The 22,563-nt window shown below is 34.3% G+C and overlaps 1 long non-coding RNA gene across 1 annotated transcript; it reads left to right on the top strand.

The window, feature by feature from the left end:
• Positions 1–12,301: 12,301 nt before the first annotated feature.
• On the top strand, positions 12,302–21,788 carry LOC129025446 (uncharacterized). Its single transcript, XR_008497216.1, has 3 exons — positions 12,302–12,375; positions 18,803–19,511; positions 20,071–21,788. It is a non-coding gene; the product is annotated as an uncharacterized LOC129025446 (long non-coding RNA).
• Positions 21,789–22,563: the final 775 nt, after the last annotated feature.

Below are 22,563 nucleotides of genomic sequence, written 5' to 3' on the forward strand. Positions count from 1 at the left end.
AATCTACTATCTTAACAAACTTTTATGGGTACAATACAGTATTGTTAACTACAGGCATAATGTTGTACAACAGATATCTAGATTTAATCGTCTTGCATAACCGAAACTTTATACATGTTGTATAGCAACGGCTCATTTTCCCTTCCTCTCAGCCTCAACAACAACCATTCTATTCTCTGTTTCTGTGCTTCACATGTGTTTAAATGCTTCATATAACTGAAATCATAGAGTATTTACCTTCTGTGACTGGCTTACATCATTTAACATAATGTGGTTCAGGTACATCCATGATGTTACATATGGTAAGATTTCCCTTATTTTTTAGAACGGAATGACATTCCATTCTCTCTCTCTCTCTCTCTCTATATATATATATATATAATGTATATATATGTGTGTGTGCATGTGTGTGTATATATATATGTATATTATATGTGTGTGTGTGTATATATATATAACATTTTCTTTATCCATTCATCCATCAATGGACGCTTAAATAGTATCCATATCTTGGTTCTTGTGCATCCATGCTGCAATGAGCAAGAAGGTGAAGATATTTCTGGAAGATCCTGATTTCTATTCTTTTGGATGAATAATTAGAAATGAAATTGCTGGATTATATGGAATTTTCTTATTAAGGTTTTTTTAATGAAGGAAGTATAGCATGGATATCTAAATTTGATAAATATTGTGCAAAAAATTAAACTATAAACCAATCTCATTTTTATTGTTCTTAAATCTTAGAAATAGTGAATTATTTTAATAGCTTTTCTAAGCTATTTGCATTTTTTAAATTAAGTCTACTTCTTCATGGTTTATTTTGCGTTTTTTAAGACAAACCTATTTGTTCATGGTTTATTTTTTGTGGGAAGCTTGGATTCTGTTTACAAATGTTTTAGTTAAAATTTCTATGAAGGTATTAAAATGCAATTGGATGCTGAGAAGGACTGAAAAAATTCAACAAATGTTCCTGATAAAATAACTTAATGAACTAGAAATCAGTGGGAACTTCCTTAACTATAAACTAGATAACTATATAACTAGAAAGATAATCAACAGATGATAGAGTACATAGATTAGATACAATGACAGATGATAGATGATGGATAGATAGAATAGATAGATAGATAGATAGATAGATAGATAGATAGATAGATAGATAGATGATAGATAGACAGACAGACACGCCTCAGCATAAAGCTAGCTAGCATCTTACTTAAGGGTGAAACAATAGAGGCATTCATGCAAAAGGCAGAAAGAAGACATGGATGCCCACACCTACGTATTAATGCACTGGATGTATAAGACAATGTAATTAGAAAAAATAATAATAATAATTGGAATTAAGTGATAAAACTCTCTACTTGCAGATATAAGACAATATATTCAAAATAAGGAGGGGAAGCAATACTATAACAATACAATAATCATCAATATAATATAAACGACAAGGTTATTCAGTTAGTGGAATATAAAATCAGCATGCAAAATATAATTTTAATATATATGATTAATAATCAGAATTTACAATGGAATAAATTCCTCCTTATAATAGTTACAAGAAAGATACAGCAAATGTTAAAAATATACAATTATCAAAACCAAATATATTTTAAAAATCTGTATAAGGGAAAGATTTACTTTTTCCCTAAAAAACAATAGAATATATTTGAACAAGCTTCTCCTGGGAAGATGGTTCAATGTCATAAAAAAGTCTATCCTTCCAAAACGGATACATACATTTAATATGATCTGAATAAAATTAATAATTTTTTTATTAAACTAGACAAGTTAATCTTAAATGTTACATGGAAAAATAAATATGCTAAATTATATAGAGATGAGATCACGGACACTAATCTTATTGCATATGAAAATATAGTCTTTTCATAAATACAATTTGATATTGGTACATAAATGGACAGACAGAGCCATGGAGTAAAATAGAAAGTTCAGAGGGAAGTTTTCGATGTTTTAATTAAAAAAGATGTGAAAACTGGATAGCCATTTAGCAAATGACAAAATTGTAACTATACCTTTAACTGTACATCAGAATAAACTTCAAATAGTTGAGAGATCTAATTTTTTTAAATAAACCTTACAAATGCTGGAATAAAATGGGTCAATTACTTTATAACCACAAATTTGCCAAAAGCCTTTTGAATCATAAATTAAAATCCAAAACCAATCAAATAAAATCTTGGAAAATTCAACCACATAAAGTTAATAATAAAAATAAAAACATAGGACAAAACAACATGAATAAAGTAAACAGCAAATAACAAACAAGGAGAAAATATTTGCAACCTACATGTTGGACAAAAGGTTAATTTTTAGGATCTCCTAAAAATTGAGACAAATAAATCCCAAACAAAATAAAAAATTAGAAATAAAAACATAAATATATAGTTCTCCATATATAATAGCTGGCCCTTATGTATATGAAAAAAATGTGAAGTATTACTCTTAACAAGAGAAATGCAAGTTAAAACTACGCTGAGATACAATTTGTAAACTGTCAAAAGTTCCAAAGCATACTGGCCAAATTAAGAGTATATATACAATACTGATGAGAAAACAAAATTGTAGAATCTCTAGGGAGGGTAATTTGGTAATAACATAAATCATTCATTCGAACCCCAAATCCTAGTTTAAGAAACTTGTTGTGAAGATACACATCTACTAATGTGTAAGCAATATATACACTATATTATTTATTGTGACTTTTTTATAATAGATATTGAGAAGAACTTAAAGATCCAAATAGAGAAGATTAGTTGGATAAACTATGTTACACTTCTGCAATGAAATATTGTGTAGTACTAGAACTAAATGACATGGATCTCAATTCACAGGACTAAGGGCGGGGGTTGGCCTAGGTGAAGAGCAGTATGTATGTTTCTTTTTGTTTAAGAAACAGGAGAATAATAACTTATGTGTTTATTTTTGCACAAAGTAATACAGAAAGGATAAATCAAGACTTAATAAAAATGTGACTGGGCATGGTGACTCACGCCTGTAATCCCAGCACTTTGGGAGGTCAAGGTGGGCAGATCACTAGAGGCCAGGAGTTCGAGACCAGCCTGGCCAACATGGTGAAAACCCGTCTCTACTAAAAATACAAAAATTAGCTGGGCGTGGTGGTGCACGCCTGTAATCCCAGCCACTTGCTTGAACCTGGGAGGCGGAGGTTGCAATGAACTGAGATCGTGCCACTGCGCTCCAGCCTGGGGGACTGAGCAAGACTCCGTCTCAAAAAAAAAAAAAAAGACTGAATGGAAATGTTATCACAGTTTTCAGGTAATAAAATGGGAGTTTGATATCTCTGAGTGTACCTGTGTTCTTCAGATTTTTAAACCATGTAACTAGTACACATGTTGAAACACAAAAATAAATAAAAAGTTGAATAAAAAATAAACAACATTGAGTCTATATCAAATTGATAACATAACCACTCAGAGAAAATAATTATTTCCTGTAATTTTTAGCACAGTACTCTAACTGCAAGAACTGCAAAGAATGTTTATGTTAGCAGTAAATTAAAAAAAGCAGTAAATTTCAAAATAGCAATTTTGAAACAATTTTATATAATATAATACAAATCATATAAGTAAATATATTGGAAATGAAGATTTTTACTTTAGGAGAAAAGGAGATATAAATTTAAAATATAATATCTTAAGGAAACCCCTGTAGTGTTAAATTTGAAAGAAAACTATCCACATGGACATGTACATTTGAAACATAAATGAATAATTTCTAGTTTATCCATTGAAATGACCTAGAGGAAAAGACCCTGCAGTAGCAAGAGCTAAAGCAGCCTCTTGGGAAAAATCTTCATTGTAAATCTGGGAAAGGAAAAGTATAAGGTTCTGGGACATCTGATTTTGCCAATAAGCAAGGGGGCACTAGAAAAGCTAATGGGGTCATATCAATAAGACACAGGGTCCAAATTTGAAGGGTTCAGACAGGTAAAGTTGGGAACAATCTGGGCATCTAAAAAATGACAGTAATTTATTGTAATGAAATGAATTACAACGCACTGGGTACAAAAAAATCGGAAGTCTAATGTAATGTAAATATATACAATAAAAGAGAAAAGGGAAGCCGAAAGCTTTCTTTACAGAAAAGTGATGACTTGAAAATGTAGAAGGAATGATATAATTAGGAACATCATTATTTTAAAACCCCCATGGAAAGATCATCAAAGAATGCTAAATCCATGTGCTTAAATGTTGTTGGGGAAGAGCATATTTGTCTGGAGCTAAATTAAATCACCCCTCCAAATAATTGCTAATTACATATGGGGAGATTTGGAAACAACACCTTAATGAAGTGACCAACTTTAGCTTTACTAAGAGTGGGGACAACCTGACTCTACATTCCTCGTGATGTGATGAAATATGATATATGTAACTGCACCTAGGACAAGTCCTTGCCAAAAAGTATTTAATCTGAGTCTAATAAAGCCTTTGGACCTCACTTTCAGTTTTCAGGCAATATAGTGAATAGAAAAACATGTTAAATGAAATTATAATTCGCTAGTCAGATAATCAAGAATATGGGGCATTTTAAAAGAAATGTTTTAGATGTTCCAATGTCACTTTCAAGAGGGGGAAAAATACTGGGAGACCATTCTGGATTTAAAGAAACTAAAAGAGGATAATAATCAATCATGCACTTTGATTGCTTTCTGTTTGATTTTAATGACATTTTAGAAAATATGCTAGATGATGTTTGGGAATTAATCTTATATTTCCTAGGTGTGATAATAGTCTAGGGGTTGTTTATAAGAGTGTCCTTTTTCTTAGAGGCTGAGTTTTCTATGGTCAGGTGTCATTAAGTCTGGAGCTTATTTTCAAATGAGATAGCCTAAAATGTGTGTGTTAGTGTGTGTGTCTGTGTGTGTGTGTACACACATACATATATATGAGTCCATATTAAAATTACATTTTTGTATTCATTTCCCATTTTCTCTAGAGCAAATGTGAGCAAAATATGAATGATTTTTTGAATCTATGTGGATGATATAGAGGTGGCTATTGTTTTAGTCTTTCAACTATTCAGCTAAAAATTTGAAATGTGATAAATTGAAGTGAAATGTACTATTTACAATAGCAACAAAACATAAAGATCCTAGAAATGCTTCTAACAAAAGATGAGCAATCCCATAGTGAATTAATTTTTACAAGAAATGACATTTTAAAAGACCTAAATAAATAGTGGCATATGTTATAATAATGGCTAAGAAAACTTAATAGCAGAAAGATTTACTTACCCATGAATTGTTCTTTATACTTAATTTTATTTCAGCATAATTATCACAGGATTTTTCATTGAAATTGACAAGCTGCCTCTAAAATGTATGTAGAATTAAAAGGTCCAAGAATAGCCAAGAGACTATTCACCCTCACCAAAAATGTGTGAGGATATATCATAAATCAAAACTACTTCAGAGCTTACATAACAGATATGTGGATTTGGTACCATGGAGGCAAGTAAAGAGCTCATAAACAGACACATGCTTATATAGAAAGTTGATTTGTGCTAGCGTGGGCATTGCATATATTTGAAGAAATATGGATGGTGGAATATTCGGTGGCTCGTATAGAAGAATACAACCGTGTTCAAAAGTAATTCTATCTGTGTTAAACATTTAATTTCCAAAAGTGAAACTATAAGACTCTTTAAAGGCAATATATTATAGTTGAATACATTTAATACATCAGATTAAAGGAAACCTTTTAAGACATGAAAATCATTCTCTAAAGGAAAAGATTAGTAAATGCAGCTTAATACAATTAAGACATTTTATTAAGTAAAAGAACAACACAGCCTGGGTGGTAATCTTTGCAATATGTATGACTCACAGAAAATCACTATAATGAATATAAAGAATCTCAAAGGACGAAAAAAATCTCAAAAGAAATACAGGCAAAACATATAAACAGAACTTTTATAGAAGAGAGAATACATGTGACCCACAAAGATTAAAAAAAAAAATCACGAGTTATCAGGGAAACAAAAATTAAAATCACAAAAAATGCGATGTTATGCCCTTTGAAAGTCAATTTAAAATGTGTTGGACAATATGAAGAGCAATAGGTAGTTTTACCCACAGCTACTTAAAAGTATAAATTGGTACAACCACTTCTGAAACATTTTGGCAAAACATAAGAAAGCTGAACATGTGCAAATGCCCAAACAAGTACTGGTAGTTTCATCAATATGCTCTACGAGTTGACATTTTTGTTTTTCTAAATGGTCAGGTAGTAAATATTTTAGCCTTTGTAAGCCATGGAGTCTCTATCATAACTACAAGACTCTACCATTGTAGCATGAAAGCAGCCTTTATAAAGCATACATAAACAAATGAGCATGGTGTCATTCCAATAAAATTTAATAGACACTGAAATGTAACTTTTATATAGTTTTCATGTATCACAAAATAGTCTTCTTTTTTCAGTCATTTAAAATATATTAAAATGATTCTTGGCTTATGGGCTGTACTCAGGCAGCAGGCAGGATTTGGCTTATGAGACATATTTTGGCAATCCTACTATTTTCTACTCAGAGTGGTCAAAGGACCAGAAGCAATGAAAGATACTAGAAATGCAGAATATCAGGCCCTACCCAAGATTTCTCTTAGAGTATGCATTGTAACAAGATACCCAGGTCAATTGTATTCATATTAAAATGTATGAAGCATTGCTCTAGATAAAATATTGCACAAATGCACTAGGAAATATGAACAAATTTGTTCATAGCAATATTTGTTACAGCTAAAAACCGGTAAAAACCCTATGTCAGCTGGATGTGGTGGCTCATGCCTGTAATCACAGCACTTTGGGATGCCAAGGCAGGAGAATTACCCTGAGCCCAAGAGTTTGAGTTTGCACTGAGCTATGATCATGCCACTGCACTCCAGCCTGGGTGACAGTGAGATCCTGTCTCTGAAAACAAAACAAAACAACAAAAAAACTGTATGTCCATTAATAGAAGAATGGATAAATCAATTGTGCATATTCAAAAAAAATGGAATTACATCCATCAACTTGGATGAATATCAAATACACAACACTGGGGAAAACAAGCAAACTGCAGAATGTGAAATATGATTTGATTTATATAAAGTTCACAAAATGATACATTATTTAAGAATATCTAGATATGTGGGAAAACTAAAAAGCAGAGAAATAATACTGCAAAAAGTAGGGTATACCATTTATAGCCATGATGGAGTATTAGGAACCAAATAATAATTCTACCTTAACATCTAAAGAAATAAGCAAAATATATGCACCAAAAGTTTTCAGAAATTGGACAACTTTCTCAGAGCATGACAGTGATCTCTGAGAAACAGAAAGCAAATTAAGTGAGCCCTATGATTGGCCTGGTTTACTGCCTCTAGTGAGTAAGTAACCAGGCCGCAGTTCAGGAAGAGAAAACAGATGGGGAACCCTACAATTATCGGAAATTCAGGAGAAAGATCTAAGAATCAGAGAGGCTAAGATGGCAAGAATTTGTGGATGAGAGTCCCAGAGAAGAGAGAGTTGCACAGAAAGAAAATAACTGCATAGAGAAAGAGCTCCAGAGAATTTCAGAGGATTCCACTGGAGTCCTCAGCTGCAGACAGATCAGTTCATGAATGGGAAGAAACTCCCCAACACTGGAAAGAAGCAGGCAGAAAAATCACTGAAGTTCACACAAGGCCAGGAATAGTTTGTGTTTCTCAGCAACAAAGAGAAAAAAAACTTGAAATACATGAGATTTTAGGTAGAATACTAAAAAGAATATTTTCTCAGTAGTAGAGAAAAGTTATTAGCTGCTTTATTCCCCTAACAAAGATGGAGCAAAATTTGAAAGGATAAACTGCTTCCAGGTCACTAAATTGCATCGTAGAACAATGCATAAGATAAGTGTATTTAAAAAACATAAAATACTCTGAAATGCAACAAGTTAAAAGTCACAATGGTTGGCATACAGTACAAAACCTATGAGCCATACAAAGGTGCAGGAAAATACAATCCATAATGTGATGAAAAATCAAGCAATAGAAACAAAATTACAAATGGTACATGTGATAGAATTAGTAGCCAAGGGTATGGAACCACAGTTGTTATAACCATAACATCAACCATAAGCTCAAGAAGGTAGAGAAAAGCATGACCATAGAAAAATACATAAAGAGCACAAGAATAAACTTCTAGAGATGAAAAATACACTGAATGGGATTAACATCTATCCAGACACTGCAGAAGAAAATATTAATGAACATTAAGATACAGCAATAGAAACTATACAAAATAAAATTGTACCAAAGGCTTTAAAAATGAAAAGAGCATCAATGACTGCAGGACAATTCAAGTGGCTTGATATAAATGGAATCACTGCATCCACTAAAGAAACAAAATAAAGATGCATAGTTAACATCCCAACAAAGGAGTTAAAATGGAATTATGAAGAATACTCCAACCAAACTGAGGGAGAAAAATAAAAAGGCAATAAGAACAGTTTAGACAAATACAAAACAAACAAGACAGTCAATGGAAACACAAACATCTTCAATTGCATTAAATGAAAATAATCACAGTGCTCCAATTAAAAGGTAAATATTGGCAAATTGGATAATAAATAGCATGACCCAACTATATGCTACCTGATTGAAGCCCACTTTAAATATAAAAGCACAGATAACTTAAAAGTAAAAAGATTATAAAGTATATATCATGCTAACACTACTCTGAACAAGACTGAATTGGTTATATTGCTATCAGAGAAAAAACAAATTTCAGAAGAAATAATATTAACAAGAACAAAGAGGGCCAGTTTATAATGACAAAAGAATAATTCATAAAGAGAAGACAAAAATCCTGAATGTTTATGTGCCTAATATCAGAGCTTCAAAATTGTTGAAGCAAAGCACTGACAAAAATAAAACATGCAATAAACAAATCCACAATCATGGTTATATACTTAAACACCCAATGCCAGTGATTGTAAGACCCAGTAGTTATAAAACTAATAAGAATTTACGAGACTTCGGCAACACTATCAACTAACAACCTAATTGACATTTGTACAACACTCTACTCACTAAAAACAGAATAAATTTTTAAGTGCACCCTAAATATATATAAAATATATGATACATTTACCATAAAGATGTCTGAATTAATTTAAAAGGATTAAAATCACCTAAAATGTGCTCTCTGACCACAATAGGATTAAATTAAAATCAGTATCAAAAATATATCTGGAAAAATCTCCTTAAAACCATAAATAACATACATTTAAATGACCTATGGTTCAAAGAAAAAATTAAAAGTGATATCTTGAAAGCACTTAACGAAAATAAAAACATCACATGGCATTAGTAGAATGCAGCTAAAACAATGCTTAGAAAGAAATGTATAGCTCTACATTCGCATATTTTTTAAAAAGGTCTTAAATTAATGACTTAACGCTTTCAATTTAAGAAGTCAGAATAAAGAAAGAAGAAAAAAATTAACCCCATATTAAACAGAAAAAAAGAAAATCATAAAGATGTGTGCAGAAATAAATGAACTAGAAAACTCAAAAATAGACAAAATTAATAAAACCAAAAGCTGTTTATTGGCATATTAATAAAACTTCAGCCAAAATCTTCAAGGAAAACAAGAAAAATAAACAACTTATCAAAATCCTGAATGAAAGAGAAAATAATCACTTATAGATCCCACATACTTTAAAAACATAATAAGGAAATGAAATATTGTGAACAACTTTCCTTCAATAAATTTGACAATTTCCTGAAATGAAGAAATTCCTTCAAAGTCACAACTACCAAAGCTAACAGAAGAATAATACATAACCTGACTATCTCATTGTACACAGATGTTCTTATCAGGTTTACTTTTAATAGCTAAACATGGAAACAATTCCAATGTCCACCAACAGGTGAATGGATAAACAAAGTGTTATATCCATACAGATTAAAAAGGAGTGAACTACCTATACATACTCAAAGTAAATATGTTGAATGAAGCAAACCAAACTAAAATGAGTACCTATGGTAATAATTCAATTTATAAAAAATTATAGAACATGCATATTAATCTATCATGCATATTAATCTATCATGCCACAAAGCAAATCAGTAGTAGCTTGAAGTGATGTAGGGGCACAGGGAGAAGGAGGAGATAAGGATGGATTTCAAAAGTCCAGGAGGATATTGGTGGAGATGATAGATATGTTCACTATCTTAACTGTGGTGATTATTTCATGAGTGTATATATATATGTCAAAAGTTATCAAATTATTCACTTTAAATATATGCAATATATTGCTAATTATACTTCTATATAGCTGTAAAAATATTAATATAGGCTAGGATATGCTGAGGTTTCAAAGGATTTAAAAATTGTGGCAGGATTAACATACCAAAAGTTTATTTCTCTATCAAACATAGCTGGATACATGTCCAGGCAGAGTTCCAGAGCATTTGCTGTTCATCTGATGATTACTTTTTCCAATCTATCTGGAACTTGTGGCATACATACATACATACATACATACATTCATACATACATATATATACACATACACATATAATTTATAAAACATTATATATACATGTATATATAAATACAGAAGGAGATGATAGGGCTGGAGAATTGAATACTGGAGAGTGAATCCCTTTGTTGAAAAAGAAATATACCTCACTTCTATTCACATTTTATTGGATACAACTAGTCACATGGCCATCTCTAACTACATGGGTCCTGAGAAGTGGAAACTGCAGTGTACAAGAATTAGAGGAGAACTAGATACAGATAGCCATTAATAATGAAAGAACATGTAGTTATCTGTGGGGCCAGAATGGACAGAGTTGCAACCTAGAAACTCCATGCAGGGTAAATTTGATGCACTGACAATGTTCTATATTTTAAGTTGGCTGGTTGATATATACACATTTATATTTAATATTAATATAATTAATATTAATACATCAACATATTTACACTATATAGACACATTTCCTACTTTATATATTTCATAACAAAAAGGTGGTAAAAATCTTGTGCAAAGTAAACAATAGAGTCCTTTGATATTGTGGAGTTAGTCATATTTTATTTGGAGAAAATTCATGGAAACAAATCACACTATCTTAAGAGGAAGAGAAATTAGCTTACACACAAATTAAGAGCAAGCACCAGTTTCAGAACCTTAAAGAGATGAAAGAATGTTTGTCGGGTGATGTTGTATCTCAGATTCCTTTCTCCTATATAGTCTCTGTTCTCAGAAGAGCACTCTTTTCAGAGGCAAGTGGGAAAAGTGCTTCTCACTTAAAATAATCACCAGAAAAATTCCCAGAAATATATATTATTGTTTGGCTTGAGTCATGTGGCGATTTCTTTACTAATTCCTGGAGGCAGTGATGTGATTCTGTAATGGGCTAGGACTTCCCCTTGTTGCCATCTATGGGTGTTGTGGGGACAGATGTCACACCCTTCCAAATCACAAGGTATATGTAGGGATGTTTCTTCACATGAAAATTGGATGATGATGAAAGTAAAAAGAGAGGGAGGGAGAGAAAAAGCACAGATAGAGAGAGGCAGAAAGGGGAAAGAAGGAAGGAAGGAAGGAAGCTAGCTATGCAATGAGCAACAGAGGTTACTGCTAACAGCAAGATTTATAATATTTAAAAGCTTAAATTCCACTTTAAAGGTTGTTTCTTTTATCAAAATTCAGTAAATCCCATAGATTTTCTTTTCTGCAAATTCAGAGCCCTGCATTATGTACTCTGTTGTTTAAATATGACACAATTGATTTGTCCATTGTCTTGTCAACATAGTCAGCTATAGTGTGATATTTATATTTGTCCCCAAAGCAGGTCTCTACAAAATAAGGGTAGCTGCTGAGCACAGGTTGACTAACATGGACAATTATTTTATTTTGATGTCCTTAAATTACTAATAAAAAATGCCCCCTCCTACCACCTCCTCATCATTTTTATAAAAAGTTAAACCTGTGTATACTTTATGAAATCTCTGTTCCAAATTTATTGGTACCAATGGGATTGTTCAACATATTGTATTGCATATATCTCTGATATGGTTTGGTTCTCTGTCCCAACCCAGACCCAAACCTCACTTGAATTGTAAAAATTCCCTTGTGTCATGGGAGGGACCCAGTGGGAGGTAATTGAATCATAGGGGTGGATATTTTTTCCATGCTGTTCTTGTGATAGTGAATAAGTTTCACAAGATCTGAGGGTTTTATAAAGGGCAGTTCCCCTGCACAAGCTCTCTTTCCTGCCACCATGTAAGATGTGACTTTGCTCCTCATTCACCTTCAGCCATGATTGTGAGACCTCCCCAGCCATGTGGTACTGTGAGTTCATTAAATGTCTTTCCTTTTTAAATTATGAGTCTCCAGTATGTCTTTAATAGCAGCGTGAGAACAGACTAATTTAGTAAATTGGTACCGATAGAGTGGGGTGCTGCTGAAAAGACAACTGAAAATGTGCAAGCAACTTTAGAACTGGGTAACAGGCAGAGGTTGGAACAGCTTGGAGGGCTCAGAAGAAAATAGGAAAATATGGGAAAGGTTGGAGCTTCCTAGATACTTGTTGAATGGCTTTGACCAAAATGCTGATAGTGATATGGACAATAAAGTCCAGACTGAGGTAGTCTTAGATGGAGATGAGGAACTTGTTGGGAACTGGACTAAAGGTCACTCTTGCTATGCAAAGAGACTGGTGGCATTTTTGCCCCTGCCCTAGAGATCTGTGGAACTTTGAACTTGAGAGAGATGATTAGGGTATCTGACAGAAGAAATTCCTAAGCAGCAAAGTGTTTAAGAGGAAACAGAGCATAAAAGTTTGGAAAATTTGCAGCCTGATTATACAATAGAAAAGAAAAACCCATTTTCTGGGAAGAAATTCAAGTCTGCTGCAGAAATTTGCATAAGTAACAAGAAGCTGAATGTTAATCACCAAGACAATGGGGAAAATGTCTTCAGGGCTTGAAGAACTCACAGCAGCCCCTCCCATCACAGGCCCAGAGGCCTAGGAGGGATAAACATTCTCTTGGGTCAGGTCCAGGATCCCCCTGCTATGTGCAGCCTAGGGACTTGGTGCCCTGTGTCCCAGCAGCTCCAGCCATGGCTAAAAGGGGCCGAAGTACAGCTCAGGCCATGGCTTCAGAGAGTCCAAGCCCCAGGCCTTGGAAGCTTCCATGTGGTGTTGAGCCTGTGGGTGCGCAGCAGTCAAGAATTGAGGTTTGGGTACCTCTGCCTAGCTTTCAGAGGATGTATGGAAGTGCCTGGAAGTCCAGACAGAAGTTTGCTGCAGGGGCATCTCTCCTAGGGCAATGTGGAAGGGAAATGTGGGGTTGGAGCCCCCACACAGAGTCCCCACTGAGGCACTGTCTAGTGGAGCTATGAGAAGAGGGCCATCGTCCTCCAGACCCCAGAATGGTAGATCCACCAACAGCTTGCACCGTGCACCTGGAAAAGCCACAGACAATGCCGGCCTGTGAAAGCAGCTGGGAGGGAGGCTATACCCTGCAAAGCAACAGGGGTGGGGCTGCCCCAGGCCGTGGGAGCTCACCTGTTGCATCAGGATGACCTGGATGTGAGATATGAAATCAAAGGAGATTATTTCAGAGCTTTAAGATTTTACTGCCCTGCTGGATTTCAGACTTGCATGGGGCCTGTAGACCCTTTGTTTTGGCCAATTTCTCCCATTTGGAATAGGTATATTTACCAGAATGCCTGCACCCCCATTGTATCTGGAAAGTAACTAATTTGCTTTTGATTTTACAGGCTCATAGGCAGAAGGGACTTGCCTTGTCTCAGATTAGACTTTTGATGGTGGACTTTTGAGTTGATGCTGAAATGAGTTAAGACTTTGGTGGACTGTTGGGAAGGCATGATTGCTTTTGAGGGCATAGATTTGGAGGGGCCAGGGACAGAATAACATGGTTTGGCTTTGTGTCCCCACCCGAATCTCACCTTGAATTGTGATCATCCCCATGAGTCATGGAAGGGACTCAGTGGGAGGTAATTGAATTATAGGGGTGGGTTGTAATTGTCTTAAATCATATTTTTTCAGTCTCTACGTTGTTATTTTTACAAAAATTGTTTGGAGAAAAGTGATTTGACATTGGAAAAAAATTCTTTTTATCTGACCTTGTATCACCTGTTTCTAGTGTCTCCTTCATATGCTGGCAGAGAAAAGAAGATCAGCAGTAAAAACAACAGATGTTAGGATCCATTTACTTGATAATGATTTCTCAGTAATTCTGTGGGCTTGATTGGGGCTATTAGTCAAGAGCTTCCAGATAGTTTTAGATTAAAAAAATTAAATGTCTAGTTCATTCAATGCCAATTTTACATTTTTAATATACATCTATGAAGGAATAGTAGGTTCTTTTGTCTTTTTAAAATTACAAGCTGGATATCACCTAGGTAGCACATCAGACACAGGATTCCTATCATTCCAATAATGGGCTGTCACTCTAACCTTTGAGTTTGAAAGGGCAAAAACAAGTTCTGGTATATTCCTTTTTAAGCCACTCTTCTTTTATCCTTCACATTTGGCTTGCTTGAGAAAGATCGTATTCCTTAGATTTTTTGCTTGAAATATCAAGGAATACAATAACTAGGCATTGAAAGAAACATCCATAACAACTCAAATATATGATTGCACCACAGAATCTAGCTTTACTAGTGTTTTAAAAATACACACAAAATTTTTTTCTTAAAGAAAAAATTCTGTATTTTCCTGAAATATTTTAAAAAATATATTAAAATGAAACACAACCAAACAACAGGTTCATTTGTTCTGTGCTCCAAGAACTACCCAATACTAACTGTCATCCTTGTCACAACTGAATCTGTAATTAATGTGAGGTAACAAAGGAGTACAGAAAATCTGATAAAAGTATAGTAAATAATTTGCAAGTGAAAAATCAATACTTGAAAGAAAAAAGTCTTTGTGCTTATGCCATTAAAAGAAACACTGTAAACACAGTCAGATTCAGTTACAAAAATATCCATTAATAAAATGACCAGCTATAAAAATGAATATATTTAATTTTAAAAGAACAATGGATAAAATATCTTTGAAATTAAGGAAGTGGCTTAGTTAACGTAATGTATTGATAGAATTGTGCAATAAAATGTGTTGAACAATTCCATTGGTACCAAGAAATTTGGGACAGAGATTTCATAAAATGTGTATAGATTTAAGATTTTATAACAAACAGTTAAATGCATATTTTATTCAATAGGTAATAAAACAATATGTCAATTGATTTACAATAAAGTTTTAATTTTTTTCAATGATTTATGCACCAAATAGCGATATGGGTTATTAGGAGAAAAGATCATTGTATTTAAATTGAGTTTTGCAAAGCAAAATTAAACTCTAAAATCAGTTGATAATAGCTTAGTCTGGATTTTGTGGACTTATTTAAATTGAGTAATAATTTCCCCACGTTTTTTCTGAATTTCCCCCTTTCTAACATTACTTCATTGTATAGTTTTTAAAATAAACTACGATGTTTGATAGTTTTTCTTTAAAAGAAGGCAGTATGTTGTTTGATATTTTCTTCATGATTAAAAACAAATTAGCTAACCGGGCATATGGATTTTTATTAACTAGTATAGAAAGATTAACAAAATAAAGATTCCCCTGCCCTGTTTCCCATTGCTGATGCCTTTGTAAATCAAACATTTAAAATTTATATTGATTATTTTAGTTTTCCTTTTTATTTCCATTTCTCTACATAATGTAACTATACCACTATTTCATTTTTTCTTTTTTTTATTATTATTATACTTTAGGTTTTAGGGTACATGTGTACAAAAATCAATTCAAGATGGATTAAAGACTTAAACGTTAGACCTGAAACCATAAAAACCCTAGAAGAAAACCTAGGCATTACCATTCAGGACATAGGCATGGGCAAGGACTTCATGTCTAAAACACCAAAAGCAATGGCAACAAAAGCCAAAATTGACAAATGGGATCTAATTAAACTAAAGAGCTTCTGCACAGCAAAAGAAACTACCATCAGAGCGAACAGGCAACCTACAAAATGGGAGAAAATTTTCACAACCTCCTCATTTTTTCTTTTTTTAAAGACTCTAAAGGAAATATCAATAGCATACATATTAAATGAGATCATACACAAGATAAAATTGCAAAGAACAAAACAGTGAAAAGTAATGTCAGTGAAAAGGAAATGCCTTATCCTTTAGTAGAGTGTTAAATCCACGGTTCCACTTCCTGCTGGCAAGTATTTTTACCAAGGTTTTGGGTAATCATCCAAACAGATTTTTGTCACTCATCCACAGATATGCATGTGCACACATACATACACACACATACACACAGTGTACAAATGAAAGCATTTTCTTTCCCCTTTTACACTTGCATATTTACCTTAACAATAAATATATCTGATTCTTATTAAAGGTTGCAGAATATTGTTTGAGCCATAATGGATTTAATTAGTTCCCCTTTAGTGAATATTCCTATTTTTCTTGCTTTTCTTTTACAAATTATGCTGCAACAAACAACACTGTACACCTTCCTTTCTACAGGTGAGAATTGTTGATTGGTATAAATAAAATGGAAGATTTGCTGCATCACATAAATGTGCATTTCAATTTAATAGATGTGGCAAGTGACCATCAAAGTGAAATTAGTTTTACTTCCCACCATCTATTCATAAAAATACATACTTCCCCACAGAGTGCTCTCAAACTTTTTGAGTTCAACAACCCAAATGATGAAATAGTGGATGTAATTGTTACTTTAATAGGCATATGGTATGTAATTGAAACTGACCTAATTGTCCCATAGAACTGATGTTTATGGTTTCTTTTGAGTAAACATAGAAATTGACCCTCCCGGTCTTAAAACTTGAGAAACTTTGTCTTATCAGAATTTCTTTCTTAGAAAAATAAATATCAGGCCTCCCAGATTGTATCAAGGGACTGAAACTTACCAGATAATTGCATCTAGACAATGAGACATCAGACACCTCACCCGTCATCAATGCCTAAGTGACCACCTGCTTCCTGTTGACCAGTTTCTCTTCTTTAGTCCTCCCTGATTCCTGTTTTCCTGCATGTAGTTACATGTTTTCCCTGCTATATAAACCTGTGATTTTAGTTGGTCATGGAGGTGGATTTAAGATTGATCTCTTTTTCTCCTCAGCTGCAGCACCCAATTAAAGTCTTCTTCCCTAGCAATACTCATGTCTCAGTGATTGGCTTTCCTTACAATGAGCAACAGGATCTAGATCGACTAAGTAACCACAACTTGTCCATCTGACAGAAACCCAATCCTGGCAAAAATGTAAAAGTGGAGCAAGGACAAGAGCTAGATCTTATATATCAACCACTGAATTTTGTATTTCTGTGTTTGTTTCCGACTCATGGCTAACATTTTATAATTAAAGCTACAAGCTCTCTATTTGTGTCTGTATGTGTGTTTATGTACTATGTATATATATGTAATAGTTCCCTGCCTCCACATAGTATTACCAAATTAGATTATAAAATCCCTTCAAATACCGCTGTTTTGATTAGTTTAGCGCTTACTCCAGTAAAACTTTATTTCAACAATAATTATGCTTTTAGTATATCAGCTTGAAGATAGTATTAAAGATCTTTTGGTACTTTAAAACCTTATGCTTATGCTAAAATTAAGTATTCAAGGAATGAAGGATGTCTTGTTACAGAATAAGTAATTTTATTGTAAATAAAATCACTGGTTTTTACAGAATGAAACAGGAAAATCTGAATGGAAAAGAAAAATGGAATAGAACAAAGTGGAAGGGAAAAGTAGCACAATGTTCATGGAAAATGAATTGTATTTGTTGTGGTCAAAGATAACTATGATTATATGGGTTTATTTTTAGATTAAAAAAAGACTTAGTGTCAAATATGATATGGTCCAAAATTAGAATTTGGTTTACTCTCTGTTAAAATAACAGAATTTACTTGGACTATTAGTCTGTTCTTAATAAGAGGTTATGAAAAAAATAAGTTTCTTCTTTACCTTCAGAATAATCTGTCTAGAAATTAAAGATCTTTTATTATCAGAACAATATCCCCTGCTTTATGTTGACTTTACTATGCCCTTGATTATTTAGGAGAACAAAGTCTTGTCAATTTTAAAAGCTAATAAGGTTTTATAAAGTCATATTACCTCCTATATTTACTTCTGAAATTTTCTATAGCCATTTGATTAAATAAGAAGCCAAATATTGTTTTTCAGTGACCCATGGTTTTATTTAATCAACTGTTGAAATCTCCTGACAACTTTTGATATTTTGTCTTCCAGAACTCAAATCCTAAATAATATCTTCCTGATCTCAAGCTTTGAGATTTCCTGGGGAATTCCTGGAAAATTACAAAGGGTCTTTCATCTTGTTAAAAGAGAGGGGCTAGAATAATATATCAAATTATTGAAATGTTATGAGTTACTTAGGAAGTATTGTCAAATCAGAAGAAATGCCTGACCTTTCCTAGTTTAAATTTGTATGAATAAAATGTTACTAATATAAATATTTGACAAATTGTATGAAGTTATTTGAGATTTGTCAATGTTCATGCTGTCTATGATATATCGTGCTGCAGTTTTGCCTGATATAAGACAACAGTATAGTGTTATTGGTCAATTTCACTTTTTTTTAATGTTGTATGCCACAGAAGCAACCAAATTTCCATGTCAATTGGAATATTTTTGTTGAACTCATTATATCATTAACCACGGCTATTTTCTCTTTGCCATTCACAGGTAGTTTTGTTTCACTCTGATGCTTCCCTTAACGTGCTTAGCCAGAGTACTTTGGTTATAAACCACAGTACATTGTCTTCAACAAGAACGGACTGTCTCAGAGACCCAGGAAAAGGTCTATGCCAGGTGGAATGGGGCACAGACTTCTGAGGAATTGTTAAGATAATATTGACAACATACCATCGACTGAGTCAAGATATCCAGTAATCTAGTGAAGAAGCTGATGAGTTCATGAAACTGCCAATTCAAACTCAGCATAATTTTATCGTCTTTCAAGAAGGAGAGAATGTAAATAAATTAGCTAACTTTGGAATCTTGCATTCTCATTTGTTTAGTAGTTATTTAAATTCATTAAATTGCTTCATATAAGTAACCATTATTCTTGACTGTAAAATTAAGTTTTTCTGTGCCTGGCTTATTTCAATTAGCATAATGTCTTCCTTGGTCATCCATGTTATCACAAATGGTAAGATGTTTTTCTTTTGCGAGACTGATCTTATTTTCTCAAGATGACTGACTAGAAACATCAGATGCCAGTTCTCAGAAAGATCAAAGTTACAACTGAATGGTCATGATGTGAACGGAAAGCTAAAGGAAGAGAGCCGGGACTGTTGCAGAGCCCACAGGAAAAAGCTGGGACACAGTAAGGGAAGGTAGCAAGAGTCTGGCAGAGATTGACCTCCGAGGAGTTTGAAGCCCCACAGAGAGGGTAAGTGTGCTGTTTCTTTGCTCCACTCATTCCTGTGACAAACTGCTGACTGACAAATTGTTGGGGAGCACCTCTGCCCTCATTAACCCCTGCAATGCTGTCAGTGGCGATTTGGGAACTTCCTGGGAATAGAGCCCCAGGTGGCCTGCTTATACAGATGTGCTTGCATTCCTCTCAGGTCCAAACTGAGATGGCAGAAGCCATACTGGTTGTACCCCTATTGTGGGCCACTGTCCTGCTCAGGGAACCTCATCCCTTGTGTCACTGCCTCACCAGATTCCCTGCAAATGTACCCAAGAACCTGCTCTGACTTGGCAACCATGGGGGACTGGTGGAACCATGGGGAATTGCAGAATCCCTGGAGATGTAACCTTCCACACAGGCCACCCTTAAGGGAGCGGGGAGCATAGCCCACAAAAGCACCCCTTGTGACAAAGGAAACATGGGTCCAGTGTGGATCTCTGAAGGAGGCAGCACCAATGACCAGGAATAGATGTGTGTGTGTGGAGGGGGGTGGGGGGGTGGTGTCATCTCCCATTCCCCTTGTCCACTGTTCCAGATGCAGCAGAGGCTTTCTCCACTGCAGACTATCACGAATGCACTTGAAGACAGCCTTTCCAGTGCTATTCACAGAAACTGCACCCCCGTTGAAAATGAGCTTGTACCCCACTGGCATGCATGATGGGCAGGGCCCAATCTCCCCCTCCGTACATAGAGGAGCAGCATCCCAGCAACAGAAGGCAGACAAGCCATGAAGCCTGGTCTGGACTGGAAGAAGAAGCATTGTCCTGGGGTCATTTCAGTCCTGGGGTCATTTCAAAATATTCTTCTGCCAGAAGAATATTTTCTCTGACCTCAGTAACACTGTGGCCAGAAGTCAAAGGACACTGTCTATATGAACTGAAGGTCATGAGCTCTGCGACAGGGGCACGATAGGGAAGCAAATCACATTCTTCCCTGCCCAGGACTAGAGACAGATGTAACCCCCCACTTCTTCCCCCAAGACCTCAGTACATCCCAACACAACTCTCCCTGCCTGCCCCCATCAGGATGGGTTGCCTCCACTTATCAAAGGGCTACCAAATGTTACTCTTAAGCGCCACCTACTGGAATGGAGACTGAACTGCATCACTGAATAAAAATCCTGCTGTCCGAAGAGCACAGGGTTAGTGCATGAGATAAGCTTCCCGAGACCGCTGCATTCCCAGACACGCAGGGGATAGTGTATTGGCTCATATGCCCAACACATTGCTAAGACAAGCAGCATTTGAGAAAACCACCACACATGATTCCATATCTTTGTTACTGTGAATGTGCTGCAATGAACATGGGAATGCAGATAACGCATCAAAATACTGGTTTCACTTCTTTTGGATATATACCCAGCAGTGAGGTTGCTGGATCGTATTTTTAATTTTCTGGGGAACCTCCATGCTGTTTTTTATAACGACTGTACCCATTTACATTCCCACCAATAGTGAACAAGTGTTTTCTTTTCTCCACGTCTCCACCAACACTTATTATCTTATACTTTTTGATAAAATACATTCTACTACGTATGAGGTGATATCTCACTGTGGTTTTAATTTACATTTCCCTGATGGTTAGTGATTTTGAGAATTTTTTCATATCTGCATTGGCCATTTGTATGTCTTCTTTTAAGAAATATCTAAGTCTTTTGTCCATTTTTAATTCTGTTATTTATTTTCTTGCTATTGATTTGTTTAAGTTCCTTATAAATTTTGGATATTAACCCCTACCAGATGTAGCAAACTGAATTCAATGGCACATTAAAAGGATGGTTCACTATGATTAGGTGGGATTCAAGAATGGATCACCATATGCAAATCAATAAATGTGATACACCCCATTAACAGAATGAAGAACAAAAACCATATGATCATCTCAATAGATGCAGAAATGCATTTGACAAAATTCAACATTTTTTATGATAAAAACTCTCAACAAATTAGTTATAGAAGCAATGTACCTCAACACCATAAAGGTCATGTATCACAAGCCCACATAACATCATATGCAATGGTGAAAAGTTAAAGCTTTTTCTCTAAGATCACACACAGTACAAGTATGCCCAATCTTGCTGTTTCTATTCAACATAATAAAGGAAATCCTAGCCAAAGCGATTAGGAAAGAGAAACAATAAAAAACATCCAACTCACAGATAAGGGAGTTAAATTGTTTCTGTTTACAGACAAAATGATTATATATATATATATATAATTGTTGGAAATAATAAATGAATTCAATAAAGTTTTGAGATACAAAAGTAATGTACAAATATCAGTAGTGTTTATATGCAATAACAACAAACTCTCCAAAACACAAATCAAGAAAATTATCCCATTTAAAAGAGCTACAAAAATATAAAGTACTTAACCATAAATTTAACCAAGAAGGTAAAAGATGTGTATACTGAAAACCATAAAACATTGATGAAAGGAATTGAAGAAGATACAAATAAATGGAAGGGTATTTTGTGTTCCTGGAGTGGAGTAATTAATATTGTTAAAATGTCCATACTACCCAAAGTGATCTACAGATTTAATGCAATGCAATACCTATAAAAATTCCAATTACATTTTTCCCAGAAGTGGAAAAAATTCTAAAATTTGTATGAAACCACAAACGACCCTGAATAGCCAAAGCAATATTGAACAAAAGTGACTAAGCTGGAGGCATTGCACTTGCTGTTCTCAAAATGTACTACAAAGCTATAGTAATCAAAACAGCAGAGACTGGCATCAAAACAGACTTATACATCAAAGAAACAGAGTAAAGAGCCCAGAAATAAATCCATGAGTTGATAGTTACCTGATCCTTTTACAAAAGTGCCAAGAACACACAATGGAAAAAAGAGAGTCTCTTCAATTAAATGGTGTTGGTTGACTGGATATCCACAAGCAGAAGAATGAAATTAGATCTTTATCTCACCCCATATACAAAAATCAACTCAAAATGGATTAAAAACTTAAATATAAGACCAGAAATTATAAGCCTACTAAAAGAAAACATAGCTAAAAGCTTCTTGACA

This window comes from Pongo pygmaeus, chromosome X (genome assembly GCF_028885625.2).
Source record: "Pongo pygmaeus isolate AG05252 chromosome X, NHGRI_mPonPyg2-v2.0_pri, whole genome shotgun sequence".
NCBI lineage: Eukaryota > Metazoa > Chordata > Mammalia > Primates > Hominidae > Pongo > Pongo pygmaeus.